Below are 17446 nucleotides of genomic sequence, written 5' to 3'. Positions count from 1 at the left end.
AACTATATTCCCTATGCTGTACTTTACATCCCCATGACTATTCTGTTACTACCAATTTGTACTTCTTAAAATCCTCTTCACCTTTTTCACCCAATCCCTCAACCCCTTTCCCATCTGGCAAGTGTCATAATATTCACTGTATCTTTGAGTCTGTTTCTGTTCTGCTTATTTGTTTATGTTATTTTAGGCTCAATTGTTGATAGATATGTATTTATTGCCATTTTATTGTTCATATTTTTAATCTTTTTTTTCCTGTTTCTTCTTAAATCAAACCCTTTAACATTTCATGTAATACTGGTTTGGTGGTGGTGAACTCCTTAACTTTTTCTTGTCAAAGAAGCACTTTATATGTCCTTCGATTCTAAGTGATAGCTTTGCTGGGTTGGGTAGTCTTGGTTGTAGTTCCTTGCTTTTGAAAACATCATTTTGAATATTTCTTGTCTGCAAAGCTTCTGTTGAGAAATCAGCTGACAGTCTTATGGGAGCTCCCTTGTAGGTAACTAACTGCTCTCTCTTGCTACTTCTAATATTCTCTTTGTCTTTAAACTTTTGCATTTTAATTATGATATTCTTGGTGTGGGCTTCTTTGGGTTCATCTTGTTTGGGACTCTGTACTTCCTGGATTTATATGTCTATTTCCTTAACCAGATTAGGGAAGTTTTCAATCATTTTTAAAAATGGATTTTCAATTTTTTGCAATCTCTCTTCTTCCATCACCACCATGATGCCAATGTTGGTATACTTGAAGTTATCCCAGAGGCATCTTACACTATCCTCATTTTTTGGATACTTTTTTCTTTTTGCTGTTCTGATTGGGTGTTTTTTGCTTCCTTATATACCAAATTATTGATTTGATTCTTGGCTTCATCTACTCACTGTTGATTTTCTGTAAATTATTCTTCATTTCAGTTAGTGTATCCTTAATTTCTGACTGGTTATTTGTTATGGTTTCCATATGTTGAAGTTTTTTTTAAGCTCATCTACTCCTCTAAGTTCATTGAGTATCCTTACAATTAGTGTTTTGAACTGTGCATCTAGTAGATTGCTTGTCTCCATTTTATTTTAGTTCTTTTTCTGGGGTTTTGTTCTGTTCTTTCATTTAGGACATGTTTGTTTGTTTCCTCATTTTGGCAGCCTTGTGTTTGTTTCTATGTATTAGGTAGAGCTGCTACATCTCCCATATTTGGTAGAGTGGCCTAATTTAGTAGGTGTCCTGTAGGGTTAAGTGGCACAGCCTCCTCATTCACTCAAGCTGGCCATTCCAGATATGCTCACTCCCTTCCCCCTCCCCCAGTGTGGGCTGTGTACACCCTCCTATTGTAGTTGAGCCTTAATTGATGTTGGCACATCAGTGGGAGAGATTTATCCTCAGGCCTATTTGCTGCAAGGACTGGCTGCAACCACCATGGAGGATCAGCTTTGCTGAGGCCCACTACATGGCGCAGGATTACTTCAACAGGGCTCTGGTGTCTGCTGAGTATGCCCCTTGATTGTGTCACTTGTGGATGTGGTTGGGTGGTGCTTCAATGTGGTCTGAGGCTGTCCACTAGGTGTGCTGGCTATGGAGCCTTCCAGGAGGTGCAGGCCAAGGTCAGCTGTTGCTTGTGTTCTTCCCAGGGTCACCTGGCTTGATAGCTGGGATCTGCAGATGGCTGCTACTTGTGCTGGGCTTGGAGGTGCCCAGGTGAGGCCAAGCTGTGAACCAAGGCCAGTTGCCATTAGTGCCAGAATTGGGACCACTTAGCAAGAAGTACAGGTCATGCTGAAGCCAAATATGCTGCTTGTTTGGGAGACTTTAGGAGAGTCTGAAGCATGAGCCAAGACAGGCCATTCATATAGAAAAGCTACTGGAAACAGCCAGCAAGTTGATGGGGCAGGATCACAGGGAATGACTAGGGTGGGGCAAACAGTGCGAGCCAGGTTGATAGAGTCAGATATGGTGCCCTCTTGCTGGTTCTGTAGTGGGTGGGGATGTCTTAGAAAAGGAACAATGTCCTCTGCCACCACTTTTATCTGGCAGAAAGCTGCCCCTTCAGCTCTTGTCATGATGCCAGAAATTTCAGTTCCTCCTCGTATGTCCTCAGTATCTTTTGATCTACTGTTCCAGTGCTGGAGCTCAGAGGGGGGAGTCTGAGTGAGTCTGTGTGTGGGCCCTTTAAGAGAACTGCCTGGGACTGCAGCAGCCCTCTGTCTCATTCAGCCACAATCCCCACTGGCTTTTATAGCTAGAAGTTACGAGGACTTATCTTCCTGGCACTAGAACCCTGGGTCGGGGGCCTGGTGTGAGGCTGAGACCCCTTGTCCCTCAGAGGGGATCTCCATAGCCAGGGTATCCCTCCTGATTTTTACCCAGCATGTGGAACCAGCACATTCTGTAACTCCACCCCTCTACCAATCTCAATGTAAGATATTGTTAAATTTTAATAGAAGATAATTTCCATTTCATCAATTGATTTTGGAATTTTTATCATTTTATTTACCCTGTATTCTTTGCCACTCCCTAGAACTCATGCAGAAAAACCCTCTCTTTTTCTGAATAATTTGGAAATATATATGGAATAAAATGAACCACTTAATATTTTAGTTACCTTAATAATTGTTACCAGCAGAGTCTCACCTGGAAACTCTGACATTAACAATCCACAATGAGAATCTATGTCTTGGATGAAATGTGCAAGTCTACCTCTCATACCCCTTAATGATCTTTGCATGACTAATACACAGTGACACTTAAGGAGCACTCATCTAAAATCATTCATATCCATTTTGGAAAATATTCATCTGTGGCATATTCACCAGAAAGAAATGCAGCTGAAAAATCATTAACCCCTTCATTGGCGTTATAGAATGTTACGGGATTTGTGCTTTCTGATTACATTCTGCTAACATGACCAATACAATACTATAGAGTAGATTAAGGTGTTTAAAACATAATCAAAGGTATTATTAGAGATGTAATCTGAAATGATGAGACAGTTTTGGGAGGCCTATAAAATGTGGATCCCAGAGTATGAAACAGTGCAATGGGAAATAGCCTGAGGAGGACATTTAGAAAAGTCATTAGATTAACAAAGTGATGAAGGTACTGAAATGAAAGGAGTCTATGGAGCTAATTGGGTTTCTCTAAATACAGCTTATCACAACTGCTAAAAATGTCTAAGGTATTTGTATGAGTTAATATGACAGCCATTGGTCTCAATCATGAGAAAGTCTTCAAGTTATTTTAAGATAGTATATATGGAAAGAATTTATGAGTGAAATCATTCCATTTGACTACATCAATTTCACTAATAGCAAAATTTCCTTTTAAAATTTCAAAATCTGTATTAAGCAGAGACTGTCATCTCTCTCTCCCTCTGGCTCTCATTTTGTATGCATAGTATCTTTATCTACCTACCTGATTCTATTTTTAACTCTCTATCCTGAACTCCAGGATTCAGAAAGAGGAGTAGGGGAGTAAGAACTCAATTAGACCTTGGTTGTCTTCATCTCTAGGTGAAGACATTTCCAGCATCTCTGTAAGATGTGACCAGATGTTTAGATGGAAAGGAAGCTCACTACTTTCAAACCACTCCACTGCATTTTTGTTCAATTAACTGTTGCAACATTTTTCCATATATTTAGTCTAATTTTATTATTTCTATTTCCTGGCTCCCCATGAATTTGGGGACCTATTCAGACACTCTTTTATGTCATGTTTTACTCAATGTACATTTCAATTTTTTAATAGCACTACCACTATTTTAGTATACTTACCTTCTTCACTTGTCCTTGATCTTCTTAATTCCATTGCCTTGCCAGGGCAGTTTAGGAAATCAACAAGCATTTGTTCAGTAGGTTAGTAAATATCCCTTTTTTGTCTGATCCTGGTTGCTTCTGCTGCTAACTTCTTGCCTCTAGCTTGGTCTGGGTTGACAACTACTGCATGTACCTGTGACCGGACACAAACTATACTCTGGACCAGAAACATTTCCAGAATCAGGTAGGTGTCCTACAGCTTGTTCTGAGTATGATGGAATCTACAGAGGAAGTTAAAGTGCCAGCTGAACAGAACACCACGTTCCAGCCCCAGCTTCAGGCCCTATAAGAGTTTCACATTCTACTTACACCATTTGACATGTTAAGAAAGGTTGATGGGATGTCAAAGATGTTTCTGTTCTTCATCTTATATTTTTGTGTGTTTATGTGTGTGCTCTAAAATTATGGGTTTTCAAATATCATTTTTTAAATTATCTGTTAAAATGCACCCTATTTTTTAACCACAAGACCCATAACAAAGTATATGAAATAGTGACCCACATTTTTATGAAATTTTTTTAGACATTGAGAGAGTATAAATCAGTGTGTCCTTCCTGCCATATTTAGAAAGATATTTTCAGGGGAATATGACAATCAGAAATGGCACTAAACACACACACACACACACACACACACACACACAGGCACGCACAAAATAAACAATAGTCAAGGCAGACTGATGGACAGGGCACACAACAAAGACAAGCTGAGTAACTAAAACTCTATATATCCCTTTTTTAAATAAAAAAACCCCACAAAGATAGATGGGTGAGAATAAGTGAAAGCAAGAGAGAATGAACACATGTGCTGCATGGGAAAATTTTAGGATCAAGGAGAGAAGCCATGGAATCAAATCTAAAAGAAATTTCAAGTGCCATTGTTAAGATAAAACTTTAGTGCTGTGAGTAGAGATGCAGCTGGGAGGGAGAAAAAGAGCGAGGAGGAAGTAAAATTAGCGACAGATGTGAGTACTTAGGGAATTCAATACTTGTTGATTTGCTGTTTGGAATGATGGTAGATCCATAGGTTGAGCAATCAGTATTAGTATGCAGAGTTCTGGAGGAAAGGAGATAAAGAGAACACTCACTCTGGAACAGTGGTGCTCAATCCTGAAATAACCTAGGGAACTATACAAATTACTGATTCCTGGGCCCCACCATCAGGTTTGCTGTGTGGTTAGTATGCTGAGTTTCAAAAGCTCTCCAGCTGATTCTATGAACAGTCAAGATTGAAAACCAGTGCTCTAGAATTAGAGAAAGCTAATACTGTTTTAAAGGAAACTCCTGAAGAATATTATTTAGTATTCAGCACCTTCTCAGAGTCCAAAAGGTAGTAGAGGGAGGAAAGTGAGAATTTACAAAGGTGGAAATAGAATACTAGAATTAGAGGTCACTTAGACTGGGGCCAGCAGGTTATAGCATTTTTACAGAGAAGATGATAAGAGAGTGAAATAGTTAAGGGAAGTCAAATGTGAAAGCAGAATTGTCATGCACAGCTTAGGTAAGGCTCTTTTAATTATTCATTTAACAACTATTTACTGGTTCCTACCGTACCCCTGGCACTGAGCTTGGTATTATGGCAAATGTAAATGGCAAATTCAGAGCTGATCTCATGGAGCTAAAATTTTAATGAAAGAGAGGGAGAAGAGCTGGAAAGAGAAGATGTTTTGAAAGAATTATGAATGTGTCAAATGGCATGCAGAGCTAACTGGAATAAAACTTTTTGAGAGGAAGTTGTATGCTAAAAAACTAAACTATAAGTATTAAGACAAAATAATTCTTGGATCCCCACATCTCTAAAGGTAGGAGGCAGGATCAATGTCCAAAGGTGGAACAGGGCAAGCATATTCTTCATGACCATTTCATAAGTGGCCACATTGGATGATGGAAAAGAAAGGCATTCTCTGCATTCAGAGCCAAGGTTATGGAGAACAATGGAGGGTGTGTGTGTGTGTGTGTGTGTGTGTGTGTGTTTAGATCCATGATAATGCAGTGTATTTATATAAAGATGGAACTGATTCAGTAGAAAGGGAATTGTTATAGATGGAGGAAGAGTTGATGTCTATGAGGAGGTGAGAGAAAAGCTAGGAACCTGAGCATACAAGGGGGAATTAGACATTAATAGAAGGAGGAAAAAGTGGGGGGAAATGGGTGCAGACGCTAATGTAAAGCAGGTCATTGACTTTCTTACTTTCAAAGAGTAATGAGGCGAGGCCTTTATACTGGAGTGAGGATGAAATATGTATAAAATCGTTCTCGGTGAGTTAGGAGTAATACTGTTTGAAAAGCACAGTAGAATTGCCAGGCAGTAGTAAACTTCTACTTCAAGTTTATAATCACGAGTTTAAAGTGAAACCAGTTAGCTGAGTTAAATATTTGTTCTTTAGGAATGTTTAGCTGCTTAACCATAGGCATAGATAAGCTATCTTGTTCACCAGTTTGGAGCTGGGAGAAAGAAATAAGGGAATTGAGGGCATTTTCAAGACAGGGAATAAATTTTGAAACTTGGCTGTAGGGGCTGGATAGGAGGGCAGTGAAGTGAATTCAATAGGTGAAGAAAATGCTGACACTGAAAATAATGACACAAGTATGGTCTAGACCAGTGGTCGGCAAACTGTGTCTCGCGAGCCACATGTGGCTCTTTGGCCCCTTGAGTGTGGCTCTTCCACAAAATACCATGTGCAGGCGCACATGGGCCACAAAGTTTCAATCGCACTGTACATGCGCGTCCGCATGTGGTATTCTGTGGAAGAGCCACACTCAAGGGGCCAAAGAGCTGCATGTGGCTCACGAGCCGCAGTTTGCCAACTACTGGTCTAGGGAAATTTGTGAACCAGGAGTTAAAGTATTCAGCATGTGGTTGTGAATGAGCAAGGGTTTGGCAGATGATTGAAACCAGCATGGGGATGGAGTAATATATCCACTTATCAGGAGCTCTAAGCAGCAGGAACTTTTTTAATAAGAGAAAGAGATAGGTGGCAAGAAGCAAGGCCTGGGAGGGTGGGTGTACATGGTGAGACAGACAGAAGAGCTTTTCCTCAAGAGGGCTCCAGAGCAGGTGGTATCCAAACAGACCCCTTTAAATAAGAGGTGCAGAAGTGCTCCAAGCAGAGGTTGAGTATAAGCAGAGTTTGCTGAGTCCAGAGGGCGATGGGAGGGTTTGGAATGGGGAGGGGGGAAATCAATGGGTGACTGAAACAGTTTAGGGACTTTGAGGGATGAGCAAGTGCATGATAATGTATAATTGGGGAGACAATTTAGTGGCAATGTCATTTAGTAGTCTCTTTTTCTATAGTCATCTATTACATCTGCATTCTGATTTTATATTTGCCCTCATCACTACTTTCTTACTTTCTGACCCTAGTAAATTGCCATCCATTTCTCTGTTACATCCCCCCTTTAGCTATAGGAAGAGTGTTGGTTTGCCCATATTGGCATTCTTACCCACACTAGATGTCACTGTTGCCCTCCTCCTAATTTCAGTCTTTCCATAGCTGATTCAAGGTGACTATTCAGTGTGGCAGTGATTGCTCCTGGTGCCACCCTTTGCCTTCCACACAAAAAAGACACACACACACACACACACACACACAAGATTTAATGAGACTTTGGCACTTATTAAACTACTGAGGTGTTAAATAGCTTAGGGTTAAACAGAGCTTTTTATGTATGTATTTTACAAAGCTTACTTTCTGCATTTAGGGACTAAAAGACTGAGTGAGAACACAGACTGGAATTCTTCACAGAAAACACATCTACTTCTTCCTGTGAAAAAATGGCATTTTACACTTAAATTCAACCTTGGTTAATGAGCTGCCTCCTTGCTCTCTGTTGGAGCAGGAAGCCTGATGGGAAACTGCACTTAGGTACCTCTGTTGCCCTGATGTGTGGTGAGGAACTTTTCTGGCCTGAGCTTGGCTGTGGTAGTACCACATGAGGTTGTTACTTATGGTCTGACCTAGAGGCATAACACTGGATGGCTGGTTCCTTAGTCCAGAGAAGAGCACAGAAAACCTTATTGGTAAAGGGAAGTCCAGAGGAGCTCGCAGAGGCCAGAAACACTGTATGTCCCTTTTACCAGCAGAGCTAGACACTCTAGGCCTGCTTTTTTTTTTTCTTCCTGGCAGAATACTACTTAGGAAATCAGAGGAACTTTCTGAAAGGGGCATGATGGGTGAGTAGGAGAAACCACTACCTTTTGGAGTTTCAAAAAGGACCAAACATTAATTTATTCAGTCAGGTAACCAGTATTTATCGATGATGACTACCAGGTGTCACATACTACTGGAGGTACTGGTCACACTGATAAACAAAGCTGGATTGGTTCCTGCTTGCGTGGAGCTGAATTCTATTGGTCCACACACAGGCAGAAATAAACATGCAAGATTTTTCTCAGAAAACAGCTGACAGAAAATAAAATGGAGTCATGGGATGGAGAGTACTCAGGTGTGGTGACTTCTAATCTGAGCGCTGACAGATAGGATATATCTAAGAGATGACCTGGGGGGAGAAGGTTGTCTGTGTGAGGGACAGATGACACTGAGGTCCTATGTCAGGAAGTCCTTGGCTTGTTAAGGAAGGGAGTGGAGGCTGGATGGGTCAGCACACTGTGGTCAAGGGCAGAGTGGTTGGAGGTGAGGATAGAGAAGTTGAGGATGAAGTACACCTTATGGGGCACCGGGTGGATCACATTTATGGGCTTTAGAATTGATTCTAAATGCAGAGGTGAATGATTGAAAGTTTCATAAAGGAGTGTGAGTGGTTTGCTTATGTTTTTTAAAAAAATATGTTTTTTATTGATTTTAGAGCGAGAAGAAGGGAGAGGGAGAGAGATAGAAACACCAGCCGGGCTTGGTTATGTTTTTAAAGGATTACTCAGCACGTTGACTAGAGAACTGGTAGCGCCTGAGTAGAGAGCAGGGAGGTCAGTTAGGAGGCAGGAGCAGTGCTGCAGGGGCGATTGCTGTGGGTTGGGCCAGGTTGGTGGATGTGAAGATTTGAGATAAATTCTTTAAAAATGGTCGTCCAGTGTTGCTCAGTAGATTGAGTGCCATCTCATAGACCAAGGGATCCTGGGTTCAATTCCCAGTCAGGCACATGTCCAAGTTGAGGGCTTGATCCACAGTAGGGGGCATGCAGGAGGCAGCCAATTGATATCTCTCTCATCAATGTTTCTGTCTCTCTATCCCTCTCCCTCTCTTTCTCTAAAGTCAATAAAGAAAACATTTTTAAAAAGTGCAGCTTTGGACCATGGACCCTACTTTCAAATCTATGTTTAAGGATGCCTTTTCATCTGCCAATTATTGGTCTAGTGAAAACTGAGGAGGGGGTGGTCAATGGCAGCAGTGAAGGAAGGAAGGGTGGGGAGATCTGCAAGGGGCAGGGAAGAATTCAATAGTGTTTCCCTCATCAATGCTTTCATTGTCATTTTTTAAGGTCAAAATCACCAACTTTATTTAAAATAAATGCAATTTATATTTTAAAATATAGCAAATGAGCTGGAGGTTATTTATCTAGAAGTAATGTACACACAACTCAGCAGCTAAGTAGGTTCTTAAATTTACTGGTGCCTACACACTGCCTGAATAACTTGTCTTTGCTTCTCAGTTTCACTCTGCATAGCCAGAAAGAAGCAATATCAGTCAGCAAGTTACTCATCAACACTTAGTGGTGCCACAGGGTTACATAATGGTGTTGCTTTTTTGGTTTGAATTTTACCAAAGTTAGCCTTAAACTCTTCTTTCATTCTAGTTAGATTTGCTAGATGTCAATCCTTTATTCTGTAGCCTAAGGAATTAAGTTTCCTTGTTCTTTATAAAGGAATCTTTTTGTACTATCTATGGTGTTAATTCAAGGACCATTGGCATCTCTCTCATATGAGCATGTTTCATTCTAGAGTGAATTTGCTAACATTATTCTGAGGATAAAATTGAGTTTCTCTGTGTGTGTGTGTTTCCTATCGTTGAAGACGACATAGGCCAGAAAATAATAATGCCAGCAGCACGGTGCCCACCAGGAGATCCCGGGGTGCTGAGGCCTAGGGAGATGATTGGATCTTTTCCCTGGCAAACAGGGGGCAGAGAGTTAATCTGAGCTGTGTTAACCTTTCCCACATAAATTCCAACAAATCTATGTGTAGGAATATAGGAAAGATCGGTAGTGGTGGTGGTGTGCATGCATGTATGCACCCACACATGGAAATGGGGGTAAAGTATCTCTGCCTAATTGGTTTACCGGGCAAATGAGCCTCCATCATTTATAAACTCTTACTTGTGTTAGTACTGTGCTCCCAGATTCATATCCAGATCCAGTACCTCAATTAATTCTCACATTAGCCCTGTGAACCATGATATCAATATACACATTTTATAGATGAGGAGGGTGAGATATAGAATGGTTAAAATCACATGCCCAGTAAGTGGCAAATCAGAATTGGAACCCGGATCTGTGCTTAATAATTATACTATAATGCCCACTCCCCCAAAGATGTTTGCTTGTTGCATATTTCTAAAGTGTCATTTTCACTTAGAGTAGATCATTAATGCATTTTTATCTGTTTATTCTTTATAAAGGAAGTTTTTCTTAAGAGCTGCAAGTACATTTCCATTATTGTTAATAACCAATCCTCTGTTGTACTTATTATATGATATATAACACAACCGCAATATTACTCTTTAATAATTCTAACTACTCCAATCTATCTCTAAAACAACATTTTAATCTGGTGAAACCTTAGAATTACAAGGGTTTTTATTTATACCAACAGACATGTGGAAGACGGGGTATATTCCCCTTTCCTTTTCATACGTAAGATAACTCATTGGAGCAGTGCTGACAACACCTAGCAGTGCGGAGGTAGGCCCTCCGTGCCTGTCAGGGTTCTTTGTGCAAGCATGGGAGCCACTCTCCTCCGCCTCAGCCAGGAGACCCGCTGGCAGCACATGAGGAAGCTCTCTTGTTTGCTGTGAACTGGCAGGAATGCAGGCAGGTTCAGCAGCAAGAACCACAACCAAGGCCATGCTGCAGGGAGAGCCTGGCTAGGACACCTCTCCCAGCTCTGCCGCTGCCACATCTACGCTGGCACCCCCTCAGACATGGGATTCTGCTGCTGGCACTAGGGGGACCCTTCTTGGAATGAATTCCAAACTGTCCCTGCTTCTTTCTGTCACTTGCTCACAATTCAAAGTGGCAGGCAGGATTGCCAGATTGGCCAAACCAGCGTCCCTCTGCCCGGCCTGTCAATAGCCTCTGACCTACCCCGTTAAAGGAATGGCCGTTAAACTATACAGGTGACATATTTGTAGGCATTAAGCACTCATATGGAAGGTTCAGCTTTCTTGAAAAGATAACATGATTCTGGAAAGAAACTGCTTTCCTATAGTGTAGACTTCAATTATCTCAAAATAGCTGTTGAGCTGGGGAGGGGTCACTTGCTCTGCATTTGCATACAGATGATCTTGCCAGCCGTTTGGTTTGTGTTGAGAATTCCAATATGACATTCGGCAGTTATTGGAACAAAGACTGAGCCTGCGTCTTCCTTCCATTTATTTCATTTAGCTCTGATAGACTTTGTGGGAGCAGTTGTCTCTAATCCAAGCCATCAGAAAGCCTTTTACACGTTCCTTCTGGCGATGTCTAATTTTCAGTGTTCTTGGAGTAATCAGCTGGCATTTTTTTTAATTGAGCTCATTCAAAAGCAACTCCTACCCCCAAAGGAATGTTATATTTTTGAATTTTATTGTTTTGCTCAGAGATTAAGCATTTGTATCACCATAATCTGAAATGTACTCTGCCAACCTATTAGTACCACAATCAAATTGATGGGGCGAAGTGTTAATTCATTCAGGAATTTTAGTGTTTACCCCCCTAGCTTTAAAAGCAAAGAGACCAGAGGACATGCAAAAGGCCATGCGAGATCTTTAATGTAGCATGTTTACTTTTATTATGCTGCAGTTTTATCCTCATGTGATAGAAGGGTAGTCAGATAAAAAATGAATACAATGGCATTATTGAAAATATAGACAAAATAAAATTAACAGTGCTGTTATGAAAACTGCAATTCTCAGCACAAGCATTATAGAAACTGTAACAGAATATTTATTTATTTATTTACTTATTTATTCATTTACTGTTAATTCTCACCCAATGATATTTTTTCCATTTTTTTTTTAGAGACAGTGGAAGGGAGGGAAGAGAGGAAGAAGAGGGAGAGAGAGAGAGAGACAGAGAGAAACATCAGTGAGAGAGAGAAACATCGATTGGTTGCCTCCCACATGCAGAATGGAACCTGCAACCCAGGTACCTTCCCTTGACTGGGAATTAAACGTACACCTTTTTGGTGCATGGACCAATGCTCTAATCACGTAATAACATAGGCCAGGGTGCGGAACAGTAACATAATTTTAAAAAATACTCAAAGCAACCAAGTATTACTGTTGTCCTCACAGGGACACTTGGTATAGTCTAAGAATGGTGAGATTTGATTCACAAATCATTTATGCCCCTACTTCATTGCAAAAGCTTTGAAATGTATGTGATCCTAACACAAAAAAAATTGGTTCATATTATTCAAGAGCCCTCCATCGTCCTTCTTTGAACACATACGTAGCAACCTGAATTTTTTAGTAGTTTATAAATTTGCTGTAAGAATCCAAAGAACCTCAAACAGATCTTCTTTTAAAAAAGGATCAAAGTTTAGTACAAAGTAAAGAAAAAATTACAGGATTAATGTATATAAAGAAGTAAGTAAAAGATTCAAGCAAATAAATTCTTAGCTGTGGGTATATCAGAAGAAATGTTTTTACTGTAAAGAAAATAAAAAAAAAGAGTGCTAAAATAAATATTTTACTCTTCCTACAAACACTAATTAGCTATAGGTTCTTGGCATAATACTAACCTTCCTATTTTGTGTACACCTCACATGCCAGGCACTGTGTTAAGCATTGTGTATACTTTATCTAATTTAATCTTTAATAACTCATGAGGTAAGTATCATTAACTCCATTTTATAGTTAAGGAAACTAAAGCTTCACCAAGTTAAGAAACTCCTTTAAAAATAAGCATTCTAACAATTGGACCCTCCCTTGACTTCAGTGTCTATATTCTCTATCCCCATGTGTACTAATGCCCTTGAGTATTCCACTTCCTTTAATGATCATGGAATACTCAAAGTCATGCTCAGTGTAAATATATGCTACATGAGGGCAGGAGTCATGTTTAAAATTTTTATACAGAGCCTCAGAGGCTCTCAGGAAAGTTGAAATTATAAAGTTATTGATTTTTCTGTTCTTGCAATAAACTCCCAGGAGTAATCACTAGTCTCTACAGTGAAATTCAGGCATCCATATCAGATTTGGGACTCAATTTTGAAATTAGCCCATGTAGGCAGTCTTAAAGGGGAGAGGGTACAGATTTTGGTGGGCTCTTAAATTCATGACTAAACATAAGTTCCCACTCTTTTCCCTGTAGGACAAAAGGAGTATTTGGTCAGAGGTGCCTTACTGCTTTCTAAAATGTTATACAAAAAATTAGACTTATGATGGTTGTTCCATACCATTGAGAGGTGTCAGTAGAATGGGGCAAAGAAGTGATATATATTTTCCTAATATGCTTCACCCTTGACCTAGATGCCATTAGTCTTTCCTAGTCTACATTCACTACTGCTTCAGTATAAGAATGTGTTACTGTTTCTTATATTTTGCATGAAATTTTAAATACTTAGAATTGATTTAAAAAAATCTCATATCCCACCACCCAGTTGTCAATCTATTTGCTTAAAAAAATATATATATATATAAATTCAGTTAATAGAAAAACAGTATTCATTTTTTTACTGCAAACATTTAATGAGAACATGTTATTTTTATAGAGATGTTGTATGTCTCTTTTTCATGAAGTTTGATAAACAAATATATGTAAATAGATTATATATATATATATAATCATGTAACTTGGTTATTAGTGAGTCAGGCCTGAAGTTGTTACAGGAACTCCTTTATTGTGTTATATAGTCATTCATACACCATGGGAGTATTTGAGGGCATTATATTACGTCATATTATATTATTAAATTAAATATTTGAGAGTGTATTGAGGAGATGAGATATCTTGCCAAGAAAGGAAGAGGTGCATAAAAGCTCAGCACTTAAAGAAGATATCTGTATTCAAAATTGAATGTGAACAATCATATTCGCTGTTTTCCTGTTCCAAGGACTTCATCTGGCATGAGGTACCTGCATTAGGTAGGAATGAAATGAGTTGAAGTTTGACTTTTAGAGGAAATAAAGCCTTCTGGAGGAAAATTTTCTTGTCTATATTAGTATTGCTGTATTTTTTTTTATTGTAACAGCAGATTAATTGCTGCCTCTTATTGTGATGGAGAACTACTTTGGTGATATTAGATGATGGGGAGTATATATGTCATTTTATATAGGCCTAGAGGTCCAGTGCACAAAATACGTGCACTTGGGCGGGGGGGGGGGGGTGTCCCTCAGCCCAGCCTGTTCCCTCTCTCAGTCCAGGAGCCCTCGGGGACGTGGGGAGCAGGCCTAAGCCAGTAGTTGGACATCCTTAGCACTTCTGCGGAGGTGGGAGAGATTCCCGCCACCCCAGCTGTGCTTGCCAGACATGAGCCCGGCTTCTGGCTGCGCAGTGGTTCCCCTGTGGGAGTGCACTGACCCCCAGGGGGCAGTTCCTGTGTTGAGCATCTGCTCCCTGGTGGTCAGTGTGCATCATAGTGACCGGTCGTTCTGCCGTTCGGTCAATTTGCATATTAGCCTTTTATTATATAGGATGGTCTTTGATTAATTGCCTCCCACCCACACACCCACAATCGGGGCCAGGGAGGGACAGCGGGAGGGCTCCAGGGCATGTCTGAACTGTCTCGCTCAGTCCCAATTGGCCGGACCCAGCAGCAAGCTAACCTACTGGTCAGAGTGTCTGTCCCCTGGTGGTCAGTGTATGTCATAGTGACCGGTCGACTGGCCGACAGTCTGCCCCTTGGTGGTCAGTGCACATCATAGCAAGTGGTTGAGTGGCCTTAGCATATCATTAGCATATTATGCTTTGATCAGTTGAATGGACAACTGGATGACCGGACACTTAGCATATTAGGCTTTTATTATGTAGGATAATTACTGAAGTATTTGGATGTATTTCTATAGGCATAGATTTTGCTTTTTGATCATCTTGCTTGTTTTATCCTTCTTTTTTCTCTGTTTCTACCTTATTTTGGGTTGGTCAATTATTTTTAACTATTATTTCAGAAAATTCATTATGCATATTTTTCAAATCTAAATTTAATCAATAATTTGCTCTTCTCCAAAAGAATATAAGGACCTTAAAAATCTTTAAATTTAATTACTTCTCCCAAACTTTATTTTATCATTGTTATATATTTTAGTTTTATCTCTTGATCCCACAATAAATTATTATTGTTTAATTTAGTCAATATATATTCAGATTTTCTAGATATTTACTGGTGCCTCTGCTCTCTATTTTCTCTTGCTTCTCTGATCTCCCATTACTGAGGGTCTGTTGGTGAACAGACCCTAATTCTTCTTCATTATATAATAACTAGAGGCCCGGTGCACAAAAATTTGTGCACTCGGGGGTGGGGGGGTCCCTCAGCCCGGCCTGTGCCCTCTTGCAGTCTGGGACCCCTCAGGAGATAATGACCTGCTGGCTTAGGCCTGCTCCCGGGTGGCAGAGGGCAGGCCCAATCCCTAGGTGCAGCCCCTGGTCGAGCTCAGAGCAGGGCCGATTAGGGAGTTGGGGCACTGCCCCCTGTCATGCACAGAACAGGGCAGATCGGGAGGTTGCGATGCCACCCTCAGTCACGCTCAGGGTAGGGCCGATTAGGGGGTTGGGGCACTGCCCCCTGTCACACTCAAGGCAGGATCGATGGGGAAGTTGCAGCACCACCCCCTACCACACACAGAGCAGGGCCAATCAGGGGGTTGGGGTGCTGCCCCCTGTCACGCACAGAGCAGGGCCCATCAGGGGGGTTGGGGCTCCGTACCCTGTCACTCACAGAGCAGGGCAGATCAGGGGGTTGGGGAGCTTCCCCCTGTCACGCACAGAGTAGGGCCAATAGGGGAGTTGGGGCACTGCCCCCTGTCACCCACAGAGCAGGGCCGATCAGGGGGTTGGGGCGCCGCCACTGTCACACTCAGGACAGGGCCGATGGGGAGGTTATGGCTCTACCCCGTCACACACAGAGCAGGGCCCGTGGGAGGGGGGGTTGGGGCGCCGCACCCTGTCACACACAGAGCCGCAGGGCAATCAGGGGTTTGGGGAGCTCCCCCCTATCAGGCACAAAGCAGGGCTGATCAGCAGGTTGGGGCACCTTCCCCTGTCATGAACAGAGCAGGGCGGATAGGGAGGTTGTGGCCCCGCCCCCTGTCACACACAGAGCCGCAGGGTGATCAGGGGGTTTGGGCGCTGCCCCTGTCAAGCTGATCCCAGTGCTGGGAGGCCTCGCGGCTCCACTGATCCCAGTGCTGGGAGGCATATTACTCTTTTACTATATAGGATAGAGGCCTGGTGCATGGGTAGGGGCTGGCTGGTTTGCCCTGAAAGGTGTCCTGGATCAGGGTGGGAGTCCCCACTGGGGTGCCTGGCCAGCCTGGATGAGGGGATGATGGCTGTTTACAGCTGGTCACACACCCTTCAGGGTGGGGGTCCCCACTGGGGTGCTTGGCCAGTCTGGGTGAGGGGCTGAGGGCTGTTTTCAGGCTGGTGGGTGACTGAAGCTCCCAACCGCTCCTTTTTTTCTTTTCTTTATTTATTCTGGGCCAAGGCCTCTGCTGCTGAAAGCAGGTATCTGTTTTGTTTTGGTTCTATAATCGAAACACTGTATCATCTCCAGCTCTGAGATCCCAGCCGGCTGAAAGCTGGTTTCTGGGGTTTTGTTTAGCTTCTATATTTGTTACAATGTTTCAAACTGCCAGCTCAGAGGCCGGCAAGGCAGGTGGGGAACGTTGGAGCCTCCTGTTAGTTTCCAGCTGCCTGGCTGCTGGCCGCCATCTTGGCTGGCAGTTAATTTGCATATCACCCTGATTAGCCAATGGGAAGGGTAGCGGTCATATGCTAATTACCATGTTTCTCTTTTATTAGATAGGATATCTTGTTTTGTTCTTTTTTCAATAGATATTTTTACTTGATATAGAATTCTAGATGGATGATTTTTTTCTCATCACATTAAAAATATTCCACTTGCTTCTGGCTTGCATTGGTGCCACAGAAAAGTCTGCTGTTGTTATAATTATACTTTTTTATTGTTGACAATATTACAGATGTCTCCCATTTTCTCCCTTTTTGTCCGCCTCCACACAAACCCACCCCACCCCAGGTCTTCCCCATACTGTGGATTATGCATATATGCATATATGTTCTTTGGTTAATCTCTTTCTGCTCCCCCACCCCCATGTTATTTTCTTTCATGGACCTATTTTGTTATTTTTTTGTTAAAGTAAATCTATCTTCCTTATGTTTTAAGGAATTCTGTCTTATTTTTATGCCTTATTTTTACAGTAATTTGACTAAGCAATAGATATCTTTTTTATTCATCATCCTTTAATTTTATTGAGACTGAGAGAATTTAACTGACTAAAATGTTACACTTTCTTACTCCATCTTCCATGTTTTAA

The sequence above is a fragment of the Myotis yumanensis genome, unplaced genomic scaffold, assembly GCF_028538775.1.
Source record: "Myotis yumanensis isolate MYYU_CA2020_CCGP unplaced genomic scaffold, mMyoYum1.0.hap1 SCAF_6, whole genome shotgun sequence".
In the NCBI taxonomy this organism is placed as follows: domain Eukaryota; kingdom Metazoa; phylum Chordata; class Mammalia; order Chiroptera; family Vespertilionidae; genus Myotis; species Myotis yumanensis.
The sequence above is the reverse complement of the archived record's forward strand: the minus strand, read 5'-3'. Positions refer to the sequence as shown.